General features: G+C 42.2%; 1 long non-coding RNA gene across 2 annotated transcripts in view; it reads left to right on the top strand.

Moving 5' to 3' along the window:
- The window catches only part of LOC122539979 (uncharacterized), a 70475-nt gene that overhangs the window by 34730 nt on the left and 18605 nt on the right, over positions 1-17140 (top strand). For both annotated transcript variants that reach the window (XR_015752510.1, XR_015752509.1), the window contains 2 exons: positions 3914-4030; positions 8269-8386. This is a non-coding gene — a long non-coding RNA (uncharacterized LOC122539979). The remainder of the gene's footprint in view (positions 1-3913; positions 4031-8268; positions 8387-17140) is intronic.

Raw genomic sequence — 17140 nt, 5'->3', positions numbered from 1 at the left:
TGGTAAATGTAGAGTAATAGGGGAGGGGAATGGGTCTGGGTGGGTTACTCTTCAGCAAGTCATTGTGGATTTGTTGGGCCAAATGACCTGTTTATACACTGTAGAGATTCTATAACCTATACAGGTGAAACATGTTCCATTTGCTTGCAGCTCAATTTAAGCATTAATATCCACAAAAATGGAGTAAAAGTGTGGAAGTTGACTTTATTCTTTCTGAAGGAGAGATGCATCACTGCAATGGATATAGTGTTAAAAGTGGCTCTGCAAATTTGCTGGTGCCATCTCATTTGCTTGTTCAAAGGGCTGACTGCCACATTGCTGGCTGCCTGTGCACATGCCCAAAATTTACAAGTTTAATTCCTTGATTTCAGACACTTAAGATCTACTACCTGTACAGCCACAGCAGTCCCAAGAAGAGAAGAGATAATGACAGACTGGCACTGACGAAAAGATAATACTCCTTGATCTAACACTTTTGGCTATCGACTCAGATACTAGCATTGCACATACCTTAATAGTATAGATTCGAGATTGGCATTATGGTTCTATGAAATGGCACGTGGGCGTCTTTGCATCATAGAGTCAAACATCACGGAAACAGACCCTTCAGAGGCCTGTGACCAGTGGAGTGCCACAAGGATCGGTGCTGGGTCCTCTACTTTTTGTCATTTACATAAATGATTTGGATGCGAGCATAAGAGGTACAGTTAGTAAGTTTGCAGATGACACCAAAATTGGAGGTGTAGTGGACAGCGAAGAGGGTTACCTCAGATTACAACAGGTTCTTGACCAAATGGGCAAATGGACTGAGAAGTGGCAGATGGAGTTTAATTCAGATAAATGTGAGGAGCTGCATTTTGGGAAAGCAAATCTTAGTCGGACTTATACACGTAATGGTAAGGTCCTCGGGAGTGTTGCTGAACAAAGAGACCTTGGAGTGCAGGTTCATAGCTCCTTGAACGTGGAGTCGCAGGTGGATAGGATAGTGAAGAAGGCGTTTGGTATGCTTTCCTTTATTAGTCAGAGTATTGAGTACAGGAGTCGGGAGGTACGTGTATGGAATGAGCCGCCAGAGGAAGTGGTGGAGGCTGATACAATTGCAACATTTAAGAGGCATTTAGATGGGTATATGAATAGGAAGGATTTGGAGGGATATGGGTCAGGTGCTGGCAGGTGGGACTAGATTGGGTTGGGATATCTGGTCGGCATGGACAGGTTGGACCGAAGGGTCTGTTTTCATGCTGTACATCTCTATGACTCTATGGCTCTATGTCCATGTTGACCAGCTATCCCAAACTGAATTAGACCCATTTGCATTTGGGTTGGCATGGATAAGCAATTGTATTTTTCAAATTGACATGTTGCTTATTAATCCATCAAATTAATAGTCATAGTCAAACAGAATCAGATAAAGTCTAACACAGAAATATATCAGATATATTGGATGAAAAAGTGAACTTAATGTGTAATGTCATCTGTAAATTAACCTTCTAAAATAATGCCCCTATTAAATTATTATCCCTCTTTGCTTCATGTATTAATTTTGAGCATCAACAACTCAAGCTTCTCAAATGCAAATAACAAATTTAATGTGACATTCAAAACAAATACCTAGTAAGACATATAGCCACATGGTCATGTGTGCAAAGTTGCTAGGCTTCTCTCTGTCAGAATGGTGATCAGTTCTTTGCTTTCAGTCTCCATGTGGTTGGTCTGTCTACTTCAACCAGAGCCTGCTACCATGCCGAGACACAGTTCCTTATCGTGCTGGCTATCCACATGATCAATGCCAGATAGGCCAGACCTGTCTTCTCAGGATTCAGCATTACACCAGTTGTGTCTTGCCCACCTCACCAAGTTATTCTGATCATAGTATGAACTGGTTTTCTGTTCTCCAACCCTCATGGGACCAATGAGGCAATAATTTAATCTCCACCATATTCTCAATTTCCAAGCAACCAGTCCATGGGGTATGTTTGCTATAAATTTAACGATAAATATTAATTTAATAATTAATCTTATCTAGAGCACCATCCTGTAGGTCTTTGACTGTTCATTTCTTTTAACATTAGTACAGTTACACCACATTAATTACACTACAGGCTTGGAATCAAATAGGAGTTAACCTTAGGACTTTAACCATTGATTACTGCAAACAAACTTCATGCCAGTCCTTAAAAGATAATAGGAGCAGTGGAACTCTGCATTACAGATTCAAACTGTTCCATCCCCACCTGCTCTTCTTCAGACACTTGTTTCTTTGTCTTAGTTATTTGTTATTTATGAACAACACTCTCCCCTTCACCAGGTGTTGCATTGTTCATGGGGTGAATGGAAAAATAAGGGGATTGCAAACAGGCTGCATTCCATTGCTAAATCATAGAGTGAGGTTCCTGGTCAGACTGAACCCTGGAGTAAATTCATTGCCTCCGGGCTCCTCTGAGCAGAGTGGTATATAGTACAGATTCGACAGCCCTAGCTCCCTTTTTGTGAAGCCCTCCACTAGAAACACTGGCTTTGTGAATTTAATCTCATCTTCCTGGTTTTATCAATGAAGGGCAAAGAAAGGGCAAGGTGCCATAGAGAAATAACAGAAAGCTGATTCCTGGTGTCAAAGGATTGAAATCTGAGGCAAGGAATTTGGAATTTTCAATGTCGGAAGGTGGTATCTGAGAGAAACTTTCAGAATTATTGTTCAGGGGTATAAATAAAGTCAGAGGGCGTCTTCAATATAAAAAAGGAAAGGGCAGAAACCCAAACCATTAAAAGCCAAATTTAAAATCTATTTCTTGGGGGGAGGATTTGAAATGTGCTTCTGGACAAATTGATTAGACCATATAGAATAATAGAATCCCTACAATGTGGAAGCGGCTCATCCACACCGACCCTTCAAAGAGCAGTCGACCCAGTCCTATCCTCCTACCCTATAGTTCAGCATGGCCCATAGCTAATCATCCTGAAGAAGGGTTGCACCTGAAACATTGACTTCTGCACCTCCTGATGATGCCTGGCTCGCTGTGTTCTGCATAGAATCTCTACAGTGTAGGAACAGGCCCTTCGGCCCAACAGGTCCACACCGACCCTCCAAAGAGTAACCCAGCCCCCTGATGAGTGCACCTAATCTACACATCCCTGAACATTATGGGCAAATGTAACATGGTCAATTCACCTAACCTGCACATCTTTGTGACTGTGTGAGGAAACCGGAGCACCCAGAGGGGACCCACGCAGACACGGGGAGAATGTGCAAATTCCACACAGACAGTCGCCCGAGGCTGGAATCGAACCCGGGTCCCTGGTGCTGTGAGGCAGCAGTACTAACTGTTGTGCCACTGTGCTGCCCCATTATAGGCCCTATTCATCTAGCCTCCTGTTTGTCTACCTTGGAATCCAGCATTTGCTGTTTTTTTTTGTCTCTAACCATGACTAATCCTGGCTAAACATGGTGTTCATAGTTTGTTGGATGCTGGGATTTCCGACTATAGAGGGCATATTTTCTGACAAATGCTTTTCTTGTATGAACACTTGTTTTTAATATATTACATTGTTCTCACTGCACTCAGAATCAAAATGATGATTTTTTAGACCCTGTGAAATGTTCAAGATTCCATGATTTTACAGAGAATGGATTTCTTTGTGAGTAGAAAGATGTAATTGGCACATCTGAACGTCCTTACTATGCACAGTCAATGTGGTGGGAATCTCCACCTCCACCTACCTGCCTTGCTTTCTCATCAATGAATTATTACCAAAAAATAAATTTTGATCTCAGCTTTGAAATTTTCAATTGACCTGCTGGCCAGAATGTAATTTTTTTGTGGGATAGAATCCTAAATTCCACTATTCTTTGTATGAAGTGCTTCCTGCCTTCATTCCCTGAACAGTCTTGCACTAATTTTAATGTTATACTCAGGTCTCTCCAGAGGAAATACTTGATCCCTACCTACCACTAAATTACTGAATGGAAATGATGTGCAAGGTTACAGAGAAATGCACTGAGCCATGTTGCTCACTTGGACCGCCAGTGCTGGTAAGATGGGCTGAACGGCCTCCTTTGCATTGTGACAATTCTGTGTATCACTTTTCACATTTCAGTTGGATCACCCTTAATTTTTCACCAACTGTTTTTCATCAGCCTGCTTAGACATTTTATAACACTCTACCAGAGCAACTGGAACTTGAACTCAGCCCAGAGGTAAGGACATTATCACTGCACCACAACACCCCTGTTAGTCATTCAGTTTCAAATGAAAATGAATCTAACATAAAGAACCGGTCCACAGAATGTTTTATTCCCAATATTGTTCTGGTGACTCTGTGCTGAAGCATTTCAAAAATCAATTTTATCTTTCCTCAGCTATACCGATCAGAACTGAATGCAGTACTCGACCTAACTTGCTGTTGTCTGAAAATTTGGAAAAATGTTACTCTATTCCTTCATCTATTTATTTTGCATGTGCTGTGAAATGTTAGGCTTCTTGCACAGACCCATTGGGAAGTAGCACCAGTCACATTCTGCTGGTTGGTCTATGTATCCACTATCCCTGTGCAATGTCTTCCAATGTCTTTAAATTAATAGAGATCCTCCAATGATCATTTTTGGTCAGGTATCTCATTTGCTGCGTATTATCTAATCTCTTTTGAATGTAAATAGAAGTAACATTCATGGAAATAATTAATGGAATTTGATGGAGTTGGCAGAACACTGTTGTGAGGGCCGAATGTGGAAGCTGAATCTGTGTCGTTTGATGTTAGGACCTGATGCCAGTGCTGGCCAATTAAGAGACTTCTTTTGGAGCTGCTGTGTAATTAAGGAGCTGAGGGCTTGAGCAGAAGCACCTCTGGTGAATACCGTTACTAAGGTAGTAAGTGGAAAGATGTCTTTATTTTATGTGCTCTCAAGAAAGGGAATATGAATTTGGGGCATGAGGCAGATCTTGGAGATTAGGGAGGTGTTTTTATCCTTAGGTGCTTGGCCTCCTGCACCACCAAATCCTTACCTCCCAATAACTGAAGGAAGAACGCCTCATCTTTTGCCTTGGGACCCTCCAACCACACAGGATCAATGTGAGTTTCACCAGTTTCCTCATTTCCCCTCCCCCCACCTTATCCAAGTTCCAACCTTCCAACTCGGCACCTCCCTCTTGACATGTCCTACCTGTCCATCTTCCTTCCCATTTATCCGCTCCACCCTCCTCTCTGACCTATCACCTTCAAGCTCAACTTCATCTTCCTATTGCATTCTCAGCTACCTTCCCCCCCCCCCCCCAAGCCCCACCCACCTCCCATTTATCTCTCAGCCCCTTGGGCCACCCCCTCATTCTTGATAAAGGGCTTATGCTCAAAACGTCGATTCTCCTGCTCCTTGGATGCTGCCTGACCAGTTGTGCTTTTCCAGCACCTCACACTTCAGTTCTGATCTCCAGCATCTGCAGTGCTCACTTTCTCCCTCCTTACTCTGTGCCATTTGTAGGTCTTCCATTTTTCCCAGTCACTCACCAAAAGACTCAGAAAATTCTGACAAAGGATTCTGGGAAAATATTTGATGTAATTCCACCTTCAAAGCAATCAAGCAAACCTCCATTGATTCGACCATTACCACAAATCCATAATTGAAAAATTGAATTCTGGCTGATTGTTTTCCTCCATTGATAATTCTTTGGTCTCAGGCTACTGAGGCCATAAATTCCTGAAGAAGGGCTTATGCCCGAAACGTCGATTCTCCTGTTCCCTGGATGCTGCCTGACCTGCTGCGCTTCTCCAGCAACACATTTTCAGCTCTGATCTCCAGCATCTGCAGACCTCACTTTCTCCCCATAAATCTCATAGCCTACCTTACGATCACTATTTATACTCTTATTTAACCTCTATTTCCAACAAGGTATGAATCTCTTCTTTTTGGAATGAGTTAAGTAAGTCAGCATTGAATGCTGTCATTGGGCATATGCTCTGGAAATCAACAGAGGATGTGATTTCCTGGAAATCTAATTTGAAAATGGAGCATACATTTGGAAACAGTGATCATAATATCATTATTTTTAAAGTAGAAAGAGACAATAGAATTATCAAATGTGCAAATGCAAAACTGGAAGAAAAGTCAGATGGAGGTCTTCTGTTCCATTTGGATCATAATAATTGATTAAGATAGAATCATAAATACACTAATTGAACAATGGGAATCATTCAGAGGAGACAGTTTTGGTATAGGGTAGTCATATTCCCTTGAGGTAGGGAAGAAGAACATGCAAAGCTAGAACTCGCTGGATGACTAAATATATAGCGATTAAAGGGTGACAGAAAATGCAAGTTTAAAATAAATGTTAAGTTCATAATTTCCAAATAACAGGCAGGAGGCTGGAAGAACACAGCAAGCCAGGCAGCATCAGGAGGTGCAGAAGTCGACGTTTCAGCTGTAATCCTTCTTCAGGACTGGGAGTGGGTGTAGGGGGAGCTGTAGAGAAAGGGGGGAGCGGGGAAAGGGTGGTGAAGTGGGGATAGGTGATGACACGTCGAGGATACAACCTGGTTGGTCAATAGGAGGAATGAATCAGGTTGGTGGCAGGGAGCAGTGGAAGGGAAGGGGAGAGGCTACGAAGGGAGTCGGGGGATGGGAGGGAGGTTATTTGAAATTGGAGAACTCAATGTTGAGTCCTCCAGGCTGTAAGTTGAGGTGTTGTTCCTCCTATTTGCGGTGTGATTCATTGTGGTAATGGAGGAAGCCAAAGATTGTCATGTTGGAAAGGGAGTGGGAAGGGGAATTAAACTGGGCTGTGAATGCAAGGTCGGGTCGACCCCTGCGGATCTGGCTGAGATGCTCAATGAGCCATTCCCTAAGTTTCTGTTCAATCTTCCTAATGGAGTGAAGACCACATCAGGAGCACCTGATGCAGTAAACTAGGTTGGAAGAGAGGCAGGTGAACCTCTGTCTCACTGGAAGGAGTGTTTGGGGCCCTGGATGGAGGGGAGGCAGGTTGTGTACTGACAGGTTTTACATATTTTCTGGTTGCAAGGGAAGGTACTTGGGAATTTGAGGGGTAGTTGGTGGGGAGAATGACACAAACCAAAGACTGGCAAAAGGAATGATCCTTGTGGAAGACAGAGAGGGGTGGTGGTGGGGGAGGGGGTGGGGGGGGTGGGGGGGAGATGTTCTTGGTGTTGGGGTCTAGTTGGAGTTGGCAGAAGTGTTTAAGCTGAGACAGAAGTTCACCTGCCTGACATCCAATGTGGTTTACTGCATCAGGTGCTCCTGATGTGGTCTTCGCTGTCTTGTAGAGAACTTGAAGAGGCAGAGGGCATGAAAGGGGTACGAAAGAGTACTTTGTACTTGTCTTTATTAAAGCAGAGTTTCTGAAATGCTCATTTAAAGGAAGTGCAACAGAAAAATTGGGCAGGATAAAAATAGATGAAGAAGAGGTACTGAAAAGTTTGTCATTTTTTTTGGATATAAAATTTATTCAGTCCAGATGAGATGCATCCTTGGTTGATGAAGACACCAAAGACAGGAATAGGAGTCGTTATGCCTAAATCTTCTAATCCCCATTAGGTATTGAAGTGATGTCAGGGAACTGGAGGATTGTAAATGTTAAAACAAGGTTCAAAAAAGCACTGACAGATCATCTGCACAAACACTTCAGAGTAACATTGGGTGGTGGAGAAACTTATTTGGCATTTAGGAAAATAGGAGTTAATACAACAGAAGCAGCCAAATATTTCTTAGAGGCAAATCATGTTTGAATAATTTAATCTAATTCTTGCTGAAGTAATGGAAAGAGCAATGACTGTACTGTACTTGGTGCGTGTATGGGCTTCAAAAGATACTTAATAAATTACTACATTATAGAATTGTTGACAAAATTGAAACCCATAGGATGAAAGTGGTAGCAGCTGCACTGATACAATATTGTCTGAAGGACACAAAGCAAAAATAAGCGGTGAGTCAATAGTTTTTCAGGCCGGATGGTGTGGTATTAATGGGTAGTAGGATGCTGTAACAAATCCTCTTTCCTTTGGTTGGTCTAAGGACCTAATTGGTTCATAGTGGTGGACAATCAACAACAATTATGCCTTCATAAGAAGAGGCTGTTGGCTTCATATGATGGTAATTAGGTCCAAATAACATCAGTTAATCAGATATTGTTACTAAGACTATAGGGAACGTTATTATTATAGGTCCACACTTCATGAGATCTCAATATAATCTGCCGGATCACCTCCCAAGTCTGTATGAGTATATCCTGGATTTCTAACCAGGCAATTTCTTTTCAACAGTATCCTGGATCTCCGTGCCAAGTAGTTTTGTCTTGACCACGTCCTGGACAAGTGGATATTAGTCATCCCACCTCAGTGTTGGTTCCATGGAGTTATGTGCAGGTCATCTTCAATTGATGTAAATAAATCTTTATTCTCAATCTGTTAATACGTCTATGCTGATGTTTAATTACTTACTTTAAGTTATTGATTAAGTTGAATATCTTATTGTCCCTCTGTTGGTTTCTTGCTGGTGAACCCAACATATTCACATTTTCAGTTAAATAATTGGTGGATTTATCCTGCTGACTGAGGTAGGTCATTGGTATTGATAGTTCATCCTGGAAGATGAAGAATTGGAATATTCTTCTTGACTTTGTGTTGTTTAATCATTTGACATCAAATTCAATTTTGCTATTACAATTTGTTCACTAAGTCTAGTGCTGTCTGAACAACTCCATTAAAGGTTCCATCAATGAGCTCAAGCTCACTTGTTTTTGGAAACTTTGCAGGTTTCTGTCAGTTTACTTTTCTCCAGTGATGAGAGCTTTATTTTCCAAATTGGAAAATCCTGGACATTTGCAGATTTCACAATGAGTTATGAGAGCTTCAAGTTCTGTTGAAATCTCTGGCTACAATACCACTGACTGGACCCTGATTGTGCAGCTGGGATGCCCAATATCCCCAGTGTATCCTTTTCAGAATATCTTCCCAGAGGGAGTCTGGAACAGTTCAGTATTGCTACCATTGACAATGTGATATCATCGCCAGAAACCAAAAACAATGAGAGAAGTCACCTCCTCGTTTCCCCTTATGGCTTGGATTTTGATCCACAGACTTTGCGCTTTTTTGACTACATTTTCCAGCCATGATATTCCTAAAGTCACTATTCATGGATGTAGGTTTGCTCGCTGAGCTGGAAGGTTCGTTTTCAGACGTTTCATCACCATACTAGGTAACATCTTCAGTGAGCCTCCGGATGAAGCCATGCTGGTGTAGCCCGCTTTCTGTTTATGTGTTTGGGTTTCCTTAGATTGGTTCTGCTACATGGATGACACCTTTGTCATCGCTAAATGAAGCAAATTAGAGGAAACCTTCAAGACCATTAACAATACCCTTACTGGCATAAAATTCATCAAAGAGAAGGAAAACAACAACAAACTGCCATTCCTAGATGTCATAGTAGAGCCAACAGCTAAAGGAGAATTGCAAACCAGCCTCCAAAAGAAAACAACACATGTGGACCAAATATTGAACTACAGAAGCAATTATCCCAACATCCACAAATGAAGCTGCATCAGAACATTATTCCAACGAGCCATAACACAGCAGCACACAGGAACTATGAAGAACAGACGAAAATTACCTATACAGTATATTCAAAAAGAAGGGGTACCCAATGAACACAGTCTGATGATTTCTCAGCAACAAACCAATGTAAACGGACAAAACACATCCAGAAATCCTAGCCACTCTCCCCTATATCAAAGACATCTCGGGAATGACTGCCAGACTACTCAGACCCCTTGGCATCTTGGTAGCCCACAAACCCACCAACACACTAAAGCAGCAGCTGATGAACTTGAAAGACCCTATCCAACAACCAAAACTAATGTCACTTACAAAATAACATGCAAGAACTGTAACAAACACTACATTGGATAAACAGGTATAAAATTAGCCACCAGGATACATGAACACCAACTAGCCACAAAAAGACATGACCAACTCGCACTAGTATCCTTACATACGGATGAGGAAGGATACCACTTTGACTGGGACAACACAACCATCCTAGGATAAGCCAAACAGAGACATGCACGAGAATTCCTAGAAGCATGACTTTCCAAGTGAAACTCATTCAACAAACACATTGACTCGGATCGCATTTATCATGCCCAAGGGAAAAAAAGGAAGTGATACCACCATAGAAAATGATGTGAACACATGAAATGACATCACCAACCCAAGGAAAACCGAACATATGAATAGAAAGCGAGCTACACCACCAATGCTTCGTCTGGAGGCTCACTGATGATGTTACCTAGAATGGTGATGAAACATCTGAAAATGAACCTTCCAGCTCAGTGAGCAAACCTACATCCAAAACCTCAACCTAAACTACAAATCTTCTCATTATTCATAAAATCCATACAGTGTGAAAGCAGGCTATTCAGCCCATCAAGTCCACACCAATCCTCCAAAGAGTATCTCAGCCAGAACCACCCCCAACCCTAATTCCCTGGACACTATGGGCAATTTAGAATAGCCAAACCATCTGACCTGCACATCGTTGGACTGGGGAAGAAAGCAAGAGCACCTGGTGGAAACCCACGCAAACACAGGGAGAATATGCAAACTCCACACAGAGTCATCCAAGAATGGAATCAAACCTGGGTTCCTGGTGCTGTGAGACAGCAGTGCTAACTACTGAACTACTGAACCACTGTGTTGCCCCTATTTGTTGACTACATCTGTCAATCCTGCTGTGAATAAATTTGTGTATGTTTGAATTTAAAGGGGCTATAGTAAAATTTTCATATTTATAATTAATAATTTGTTTTTGCCACGTATCAGACGATAGGTTTTTTACAATGATTAGGTTTTTGGTTATCTTTGATTGTTCATTGATAAAACATTGTGGGTGTTTCTTTCATTTTTGACAGTGGTTCAGTCAGTCACTAACCATCCTTGAGATTAAACCAATCATACTTCCCACTTGTGATGATTCATGGAACAATGGGCAGAGTCACCTGATATATTTCCAGTGCACTCTTCCCACCAGAATTGTGACTGCACCAGTTCACTTGTTGTGAACTGCATGGACAACCTTTAATTACTTCCAGCCTTCTCAGTTTTTTTTTTGCTGTTCATTTGCACATTTCTTCCTTGTCTAACAAGATTTTTAACTTCACTCACAGAGCTTTGAAATGGTTACTTCATAGCTGAATCTCTAATTGGAATGCCTCTCCAAATCCTTGATTCCCGATGAAATCTGTAACTATCAAGTCGGACAGCTTTTCAAGTTCTTTCTAGTCCATGCTGCTTTTTCTTCACTTCCTTTCCAGGTCTGAGGTAAACGTTTTAGCCAGGAGAACTTATTCTTCATTTTGACCTTTCTAGCAGTTCCTGATGACAGTTCTGAAGTTGAGTCAGACTGGATTTGAAGCGTTAGCTCTGCTTCTCTCTCCATGGATGCTGCTGGACCTGCTGAGTTTCTCCAGCATTTTCCATGTTTGTTCTTGCTGATTGCTAAATTATTCAAGCTGTTGCAGTTGTGGCCTGTCTGTGTGAGTAGTTCTTAAAATGGTAAAATCCTTGAAACTGTAAACTTACTTGTTGTTCTGGAAATTTATTCTCTGAGTTTCAATAATATTTTCATGTTGTATCTTATGATATTAAGCAACGGTGTCCACTGCTAGTCACCATATGTAATTGTGGGTTGAAGAAAGCTGCTCCCAATCCCCTTTCCTTCCTCTGGGTCTGATGGCTTAATTGATTTACAGTGGCAGAAGATCAGACATAATTGAGTCTTAACAAGGAGAGACCTTTAGCTTAACCTGGTGTATTGTATTGCATGATAGCAATTAGGTGCAAGTTACATAAGCTCATTAGACTTTGTGACTAATCAGTGAGGAGACCTATTGATCTTGGTACGCACTTCTGATATGTTCTGCCTTCTCCTCACCCAAATCTGTTCAACACCAACAGATAAGTTAGAACTTAATGCAGTCACTAACATCATCACTTTAGAATGATTACATTTTAGAACAGAAGTATGCAGCTATGTCCTGCAGAGATTATTACTGGGACCATGTCTCTTTTCAGATATCAAGAAATTTGGAACTAGGTGTAGGAAAGTCACATTGAGTCAGATGATCAGCCATAATGGAATGGTGGAGTGTCCTGAAAGAAACATCAATAAATAGATTTTTGTTGTGGTTCTGTTCGCCGACCTGGAAGTTTTTGTTGCAAACGTTTCGTCCCCTGGCTAGGCGACATCATCAGTGCTTGGGAGCCTCCTGCGAAGCGCTTCTTTGATGTTTCCTCCGGTGTTTATAGTGCTCTGTCCCTGCCGCTTCCGGTTGTCAGTTTCAGCTGTCCGCTGTAGTGGTTGGTATATTGGGTCCAGGTCGATGTGTTTGTTGATGGAGTTTGTGGATGAATGCCATGCCTCTAGGAATTCCCTGGCTGTTCTCTGTCTGGCTTGCCCTATGATAGTAGTGTTGTCTCAGTCGAATTCATGTTGCTTGTTGTCTGCGTGTGTGGCTACTAAGGATAGCTGGTCGTGTTGTTTCGTGGCTAGTTGATGTTCATGTATGCGGATTGTTAGCTGTCTTCCTGTTTGTCCTATATAGTGTTTTGTGCAGTCCCAAGCACTGATGATGTCGCCTAGCCAGGGGACGAAACGTTTGCAACAAAAACTTCCAGCTCGGCGAACAGAACCACAACCACGAGCACCCGAGCTACAAATCTTCGCACAAACTTTAAATAGATTTTTGACAGAAGAGGTCATCAAAGCTTGACCATAAAAATAGATGTTTCAAGAATCATTTTCAGAGTTGAGAGAAGTTGAAAGGCAATGGGGCTTGGTGGAAAATTTGAGAATTTCAGACCATGAAAGCATGGCCACTGGTCAACCAATTAAAATCGGAGATACACGCAAGAGGCAAGAATTGGAAATGTTCAGAGATACTGAAGCAACATAGGGCTGAAAGAGTTTCTTAGGTAGTGAAGGATGATGTCGTAGAGGGGTTTGAAACATGGTAGAGGATTTTATAATTAAGGCACTGTTGGAGCTGGTGAATTTCAACAAGCTTAAGGGTGATGGGTGAATCAGATTTAGGGTGTTATGATACAGGAAGCAGAGTTTTGGATGAACTCAGCTTCATGTAGGGTGGAAGATGGGAAGCTAGCCCGAAGAGCATTAGAATAATGGAATCCACTGATCACAAAGGTATTGTTGAGGGTTTCAGCAACAGATAAGCTGAGCCAAAGTTGTTTAATGTTATGGAGGTAGAAGTTGTTCGGCTTGGTGATGATGCAGATCTATGGTTGGAAACTCACCTCAGGGACAAACACAATGCTAAGGTTGCAAATAGCTTGGCTGGTGATATTTACTAGGGATTGACACTGTGGTGAAAAATATCACACAGTATTCAATAGTGGACAAGCAATGTGAAAAACCAGATACACTACAGAGGTCTGGAGGCGTGGTGGCGGGATAGAACTGAATGTCATTGACATATGAAACCTGAAATTGATTTTTGAATGCATTTCCTCAAACATTGAGTTATTCACAGGTGAGGTCCACAAACACTTCACACGGGTCTTCATTAATGAATAAGTTACTCAGGAGTAAATTACTTACCCTAGATGTTTGGTGTATGAAATAATGAAGGTTGTTGGTGCTATTTTCACATGGACTGCATTCATTTTTATCCTGCTGAAAATAACTCGTCCAAGTATAATGGGAAAATCCCGATTTGAGATTTCTCCAAGTACATGCAAAACTAAGGTTAATTGGAGTTTTGGGAAGCCTGCAACTGGTCAATCTATAACGCCAGCTGGAATGAATTTGTTCATTTAATACTCTACCATATCTCAAATATGTTAATACTTACTACCATGTACATTTTTGTTATTTTGCCTAATCTCATTTATTTTTAAAAAAAATCTCTCTGTTCAGTCCAAGTATTTCACTGACGGTTACAAAAACAATTACTTCATACATATGGTTAAGAAGTTGCCTTGTGCTGCTGACTCTCACTAATGAACAAGTCTGGCACACACCGTAAACAATTACCTCAGGAGTATTGAAAGACCCTATCTCAGTCTGTTGGGTCTCACCAATGAACAACTCTTGCCTCAGACTTTAACTACTACTTGAACAAATTCAAAACATGTTTGCCAGGGTGACCCTACACTCCAATCACATCAATCTATTTCAGAAAGAAGAACTTATTGTTGATATGGTTGCAAAAATGCAACAGACCATTGCAGTCAGGCAGTGACAATTCAAGAGAGACCAATTGTGCAGTCTCAATAAAATCCCATTGCATAAATGGAAAGGACATTGTCCCTTGTAACATTTTTCTTGATACACTTTAGAACAACACAGATCACAGAAGTAGCTGGGGTACACAACTGCGACTAACTGACCTGCATTGACCCGAAAGACTTAGAGTCATAGCGTCACAGAGATGTACAGCACAGAAACAGAACCTTTGCCCCAACACATCCATGCCGACCAAATATCCTAACCTAAACTAGTCCCATTTGCCAGCACTTGGTGGGCGGCATGGTGGCACAGTGGTTAGCACTGCTGCCTCACAGCGCCTGAGACCCGGGTTCAATTCCCGCCTCAGGCGACTGACTGTGTGGAGTTTGCACGTTCTCCCTGTGTCTGCGTGGGTTTCCTCCGGGTGCTCCGGTTTCCTCCCACAGTCCAAAGATGTGCAGGTCAGGTGAATTGGCCATGCTAAATTGCCCGTAGTGTTAGGTAAGGGGTAAATGTAGGGGCATGGGTGGGTTGCGCTTCGGCAGGTCGGTGTGGATTTGTTGGGCCGAAGGGCCTGTTTCAACGCTGTAATCTAATTTAATCTAATATCCTTCCTATTCATATACCCGGCCAGCTGCCTTTTAAATGCTGTAATTTTACCAGCCTCCAATACTTCCTCTGGCAGCTCATTCCATACACACATCACTCTCTGTCTGAAAAAGCTGCCCTTTAAGCCTCTTTTATATCTTTCCCCTCTTACCCTAAATCTATGTCCTCTGGTTCTGGACTCCTCCACCCTAGGAAAAAAAACCTTGTCTATTTACTGCATCCATGCCCTCTTGATTTTATAAACCTGTGTAAGGTCACCCCTCAGCCCCTGATGTTCCAGGAAAAGCAGGCCCAACCTATTCAGCCTCTCTCTATAACTCAAATCCTCCAACCCTGGCAACATCCTTATAATTCTTTTCTGAACCCTTTCGAGTTTCACAGCATCCTTCTGATAGGATTGCATGCAATATTCCAAATGTGGCCTGACCAATGTCCTGTATAACTGCAATATGACCTCTCAACTCCTATACTCAATGCTCTGACCAATAAAGGAAAGCATACAAACACCTTGGCTTTTGCCCGAAATGTCGATTTTGCCTGTCCTCGGATTTTGCCTGTCCTCGGATGCTGCCTGAATTGCTGTGCTCTTCCAGCACCACGAATCCAGAATCTGGTTACCAGCATCTGCAGTCATTGTTTTTACCTATACAAACACCTTCTTCACTAGCCTATCTACCTGTGACTCTACTTTCAAGGAACTATGAACCTGCACTCCAAGGGCTCTCTGTTCAGCAACACTGCCCAGGACCTTACCGTTAAGTGTGTAAGCCCTGCTCTGATTTGAGGAGTGGCTATTGGAGTTCAATTTAAACACCTTGCATTATCTAAATTGAAATCCAACTGCCACTCCTCAGCCCATTTTCCCATCTGATCAAAATCCCGTTGTACTCTGAGGTAACCCTTTTCGCTGTCCACTACACCTCCTATTTTGGTGTCATCTGTAAACTTACTAACTATACCTCCTACATTCACATCCAAATCATTTACATAAATGATGAAAAGCACTGGACCCAGCACTGCGCCTTGTGGCACTCCACTGGTGACAGGCCTCCAGTCTGAAAAGCAACCCTCCACCACCACCTCTGTCTTCTACCTTTGAGCCAATTCTGTATCCATTTGGCTAGTTCTCCCTGTATTCCATGAGATCTAAACTTGCTAACCAGTCTCCCATGGAGTACCTTGTCAAATGCTTTACTGAAGTTCATATAGATCACATACAGCGTTCTGCCCTCATCAATCCTCTTTGTTACTTCTTCAAAATACTCAATCAAGTCCATGAGACACAATTTCCCACACACACAACCATGCTGACTGTCCCTAATCAGTCCTTGCCTTTCCAAGTACACCAAAATCCTGTCCCTCAGGATTCCCTCCAACAACCTGCCCACCACTGATGTCAGGCTCACTGGTCTGTAGTTCCCTGCCTTTTCCGAACCACCTTCCTTAAATAGTGGCACCACGTTAGCCAACCTCCAGTCTCCCAGCACCTCACCTGTGACTATCTATGCAAGGGGCCCAGCAATCACTTTCCTAGCTTCCCTTTGAGTTCTAGGGTACACCTGATGAGGTAACTAGGGATTTATCCACTTTTATGCATCTCAAAGCATCCAGCATCTCCTTCTCTATAACATGGACATTTTTCTAGATGTCACCATCTATTTCCCTACATTCTACATCTTACCTGTTCTTTTCCACAGTAAACACTGATGCAAGATACTTGATTAGTATCTCCCCCATCTCTTGCGGTTCCACACAGAGGCTGCCTTGCTGATCTTTGAGGGGCCCTACTTGCTCCCTAGTTACCCTTTTTTCCTTAATGTATTTGTAAAAACCCTTTGGATTCTCCTTAACCCGACTTGCCAAAGCTACCTCATGTCCCCTTTTTGCCCTCCTGATTTCCCTCTTAAGTACACTCCTACTGCCTTTATACTCTTCTAAGGATTCACTCGGTCCATCCTGTCTATACCTGATGTGGGCTTCCTTCTTTTTCTTAACCGAACCCTCAATTTCTCAAGTCATCCAGCATTCCCTACACCTGCCAGCCTTTTGTTTCACCCTGACAGGAATATACAGTCTCTGGACTCTTGTTATCTCATTTCTGAAGGCTTCCCATTTTCCAGCCGTCCCTTTACCTGCGAACATCTGCCACCAATCAGCTTCTGAAAGTTCTTGCCAAATACTGTCAAAATTGGCCTTCCTGCAATTTAGAACTTCAACTTCTAGATCTGATTTATCCTTTTCTATTACTATTTGAAAACTAAAAGAATTGTGGTCGCTGCCCCC

The sequence above is a fragment of the Chiloscyllium plagiosum genome, unplaced genomic scaffold (genome assembly GCF_037043375.1).
Source record: "Chiloscyllium plagiosum isolate Xiang-an unplaced genomic scaffold, Cpla_swu_hap1 HiC_scaffold_32, whole genome shotgun sequence".
Lineage (NCBI taxonomy): Eukaryota > Metazoa > Chordata > Chondrichthyes > Orectolobiformes > Hemiscylliidae > Chiloscyllium > Chiloscyllium plagiosum.
The sequence above is the reverse complement of the archived record's forward strand: the minus strand, read 5'-3'. Positions and strand labels throughout refer to the sequence as shown.